Source organism: Colossoma macropomum, unplaced genomic scaffold (assembly GCF_904425465.1).
Source record: "Colossoma macropomum unplaced genomic scaffold, Colossoma_macropomum, whole genome shotgun sequence".
Taxonomy (NCBI): domain Eukaryota; kingdom Metazoa; phylum Chordata; class Actinopteri; order Characiformes; family Serrasalmidae; genus Colossoma; species Colossoma macropomum.
In genome coordinates this window covers 5,531,625-5,536,251 of record NW_023494808.1, presented here as the reverse complement: position 1 = coordinate 5,536,251, position 4,627 = coordinate 5,531,625, and positions in this window count along the sequence as shown.

Below are 4,627 nucleotides of genomic sequence, written 5' to 3'. Positions count from 1 at the left end.
TTGCTCTGACTTTGCTCTGCTTTAAGCTTTAGCTCAGCTATAGCTGCTTTTCTCGCATCTCCAGCAGGAAACTTTTCCGCAAACCTAGAACAGTTTCTTGTAAAATGTCTCTCAATGTTCAACTTTTTACAAGGCTGAAGTTGCTTCTCATTCTCCAGCTTCTTGTTCGAATTTTCCTGTTCCGCCTTAAATAGTACCGGAGGTGCCAGAATGTAACTGCTGCACCATTTAAGGTGGAATGGGAGAATTCGAATAAGAAGCTGGTGAATGAGAAACCTACTTCAGCTTCGCAACTTTTTTAGTGTTTGACAATTTCTCGTTGCAGATTAAACATATCAGGAAACCAGCTGGAGTGATTATAAATGCAAATAAGTCTATTAGTCTCCAAATTATCAATGTTCGTCTTAAATCTCTCTCTTTGCCTTTTCTTTCTCATCGCCTTCTAGTAGCTAGGCGAGACTGTTGTCTGCGTTGCTATGGTGACCAGTCTGCGCTGATCTTCAGGATTAAAGGGTGAATTAGCTGTTCTACATTAACTCCAGTGTTTAAGACCATTTATTGTTAAACTGTGTTGAACGATCAGCAGAGCTTTATTTTACTGTAAAGGAGGATAATTTTATTTTTACCTACAAATCTAATTTTGCTGTGGAGCCACAACGGGGCAGAAAAGAGCTGCATGTTGCCGACCCCTGGTGCAGGCTATAAACAGAATCTTCTGACTGTGCTCACCGGACGTTCTGTCCACAAGTTCATAAGAGTTGATAAAGTGAACAATGAGTGTAGGTACAAGGCAGGTGTACCTACAGTTGTATGCCAAAGTTTGAACACTCTTCTAACAGAGATTAACATATCCTCTATAGAGAACACACTTAAACATGTCATCTTTCTGCAATTCATAGTGCTATATTTCTATTTATTTGGTAAGATTAACATATTTGACAAAAAGTAAAGTATACAATATAAAATGTGCCATATATTATTTGCACAGGCCACATTTTATGTTTTATTTTTATAACCAGTACGTTAAATTCAGCAAAAAAAAAAACAAAAAAAAACAGTAAATGAAGTGTATTATGTGTAGAGGATGTGTTCACTTCATGAAACATGAAATTTGACCGGTGGCACCCAAACTTTTGCATACATCTGCAATAAAGAGGCCAGTGAGTGTATCTATATACATATATACGTGGATTCCTCAGGGCATTTTAACTCTTAGCACTTTTTCAGGTTCATAAAGATGTATTTAAATGTTTAGATTTGGAACCATGAACTCAGGTAAACAGATAATGTGATGATTGTTCATGAATTCTGTATGACCAATTGATATGCTGTACGACTGTCTGTTTTGAATCATTTGTTTTATTATATGTGTTATTATATTATGAATAAATTATTACTCATTTTAGAGTGAAAACCTATGGCTGTATTAATTTATTCAAATTAACTGGACATTCTGTGTTGCTTATTTTACATTTTTAAGTGGGTGACTCATGGCGGATGTGAGGAAGTGTAAAGGCGGTGGGGGGGTATTTTTGGTGTTATATTTATATCCAGCTAGTCAAGCTCATACGTAACGGTTTTCTGTGAGAACCCTGCCTGTCATGCTTGCTGGAACAACGTAGGAGGACGTAGCAGGTTGAAGAAATCCAAATCTTATAAAGAGTGCATCCTTTTCTAAATCGAGGCTTGTACAAACTATCAACCAGAGTATCGAACTGTTGAACCATGACTCAAAAGAAGTTTATACACTTTTCAGAGTGACTTCTTTTTGCCAACTGGAAAGATGGAAGCCTCTCTTTTAAGCAACTCAGGGTGATGTGCATTGGTCTAGTGCTGCAGCCACCACCTGGGATTCAACCCATGATCTGTGAAACCATTGCCAACCTCTCCAGCCACCAGGAGTGGACTGGCCATCAGGAGGACAGGGGCAATTCCCGGTGGGCCGGTATGTGTGTGGGCCACTGACAGAGTGAGAAGGAAAGAAATGCATGGTCATTTTTGATGTCATCCTAGGACAAACGGTATGTGCCGGGCACTAGAGTTCATGTTAGCGGTCCATGTGTTCTCAGTCACGCAAATGCCAGTGCCCCCAGAACAAAGGACACCAAGTTCACTCTTAAAAAGATGGTCCCTCAAGCGTTCTTTAGTAAAGACAATGTTTCTTCATAAAACCATCAACACTTAAAGAACCATTTGTATGCTTAATTGGTTCCTTGCATGGTGAAATTGCTCTTCAGATTGATGGAGAATGTGTTGCATATGGTTCTATATAAAATATTTTTGAAAAAGGTTCTGTATTGCACCAAAAAAGGTTCTTCTAGTGTTATGGTGTCAAGCTTGTAACAATAGAAGAAGCCTTTTTGGTGCTATATAGAACCATTTTCAAAAAGGTTCTATATATAGAACTATCTAAAACACATTCTCAATTAATCTGATGAAGTCTTTCATGATGCAAAGAACTCTTTAATCATGCAAAGAGTTCTTTGAGTGTTCATGTTTCTATATAGAACCATTTTCTTTGCTAAATAACCATTGAAGAACCATCCTTTTTAAGTGTGTAAACAACAGCAGAACACTTTTGGTGCTATATAGAACCGTTTTCATAAAGGGTCATAAAACCATTGTCATAAGTCATAAAGTCATAAAACCATTGTCTTTACTCATGAACCCTTGAAGAACCATCTTTTTTAAGATTGTGGGAAAGCTAAACCATGAAGGCTAGCATGAGGGAGATGAAGAGGACCTCCAAAGAGTGGGGCAGGGGGCAGAGCATGATTAAAAGCAGGCAGTTTCTTAAACAAGATGCAAATAAATGAAGAAATGAAAGTAATGAAATGATTTTTAGGATATCAGAGCGAGGAAGCACAGGAAGTGTAGAAGGGGGTGAGTTAGCCAGTTCATTCAGTCTACTTTTACACAAGGCCACAGATGGCTAGCTTATTGTTATTGTACTATCACACACTGGCTAATAAACAGTCTAGCTAACTGGCAGGGGGTGCACCAGCAATCAAAGCCGGTAATAGTATTTTAATTATTAAAGGGGCTGTTGATTAATTTCCTTAATCTTTATTTCCTAAAGGCTCCATGTGACTGTACTACTGATGGCCAAAAGAAGAACAGTGTAGCTCAATTTGACTGACAGATTCTTGCTCTTTTATCTTTCCTTGGTTGGATTTGAGGTAGGCAGGACTATGCTGGAAGAAGCTGACACTGAGTTTTTCTCCACCGATAAGAATTAGGGCTGATTTTTCTCCAGCTATCCAAAGCCCTATCCCACACAAGTCTTTTTAGTTGTGCCTGACCAACTACCAGTGAACATGCCTTAAACAGAGCCTTTAACTGAGGGTCGCACACAAGCGAAACTGTGCTTTGGAGAGCACTTTGTTAATATAGCTATTCAGACTCTCCGTCTGCTACCGAGTATGGGTAACACATCTTGCCTTCTATGCTGTAGACTGGGGTTCAGTTCCCCACTTGGGCAACCACCCTACACTATAGTCCCTGGGCAAGACTCCTAACACTGCCTTCACCTACCTGTATAAAATCATCAAATTGTCATAAAGATCAAATTGTAAGTCTGGATAAGAGCATCTCCAAATGCCATAAACATAAATTTGTTACCTGTCATAGCCACCTAGACACATTACTACACCTTAGCAAATGCTAACAATGCATGTTTGGCCAAATTCCCAAATTATCCACTCACACCTATCACCGTGGTTGAACATAACTTTACCTTCATAATCTGATATCTCACACAGATTCAAAGTTGTACTTCTGCCAGAAAACAAAAGCTTAAAAAGCAGACTGCCAGCTGCTGTGTTGTTTATGTTACCATGGCTAGGTCAATAACCAACTGGCCTAAAAACATCTAGGCAGGTCAGAGCGGGCAGAAAAGTTTAATTTGTCTAACTTTTATCTTACTTTTTCCAATCTGACTTTGTAAATCTTTAGTAGTTTTAATGTTTGCAACTGAGTTGGAAGCCCCAAGCTCTCAGGTTGAAGACCCAAAAAGCCTAAACATTCTGAAGGGAGCTTTTTTGTAAGTAATTACTACTATTATAATTAGGGCTGGAGGTCAGGGAAAAAGCACTGAAAGGTCGTTGGTTCGATTCCCTGAGCCGACAGTACATGACTGAAGTGCCCTTGAGCAAGGCACCTCACCCCCAACTGCTCTCTGGGCACCGTGGATAGGGCTGCCCACTGCTCTGGGCAAGTGTGCTTATTGCCCCTAGTGTGTGTGTTCACTAGTGTATATGTGGTGTTTCACTGCACAGATGGGTTAAAATGTGGAGGTGGAATTTCCCCATTGTGGGACTAATAAGGGTCACTTAATTATTATTATTATTAGTAGTAGTAGTAGTAGTAGTAGTCATAGTAGTAGTAGCAGTAGTAGTATTAGTATTATTACGTTTTCAAGATTTTTCATTCTTGTAACCCAATAAATATATAAACGTATAAACTTCAAGGTCATATTGTTTACATCATGATGTCATCTTTACTCCATGGTCCTCACCACCAATTGATCTGCCCAATTTTGTTCAACGTTTTTGTAGCCGCAGTCTGAGTTCTGCACGGCGGCTGTGCTAACTGGAGAGTCACTGCGGCCTCATCATGTGGTTTAAAT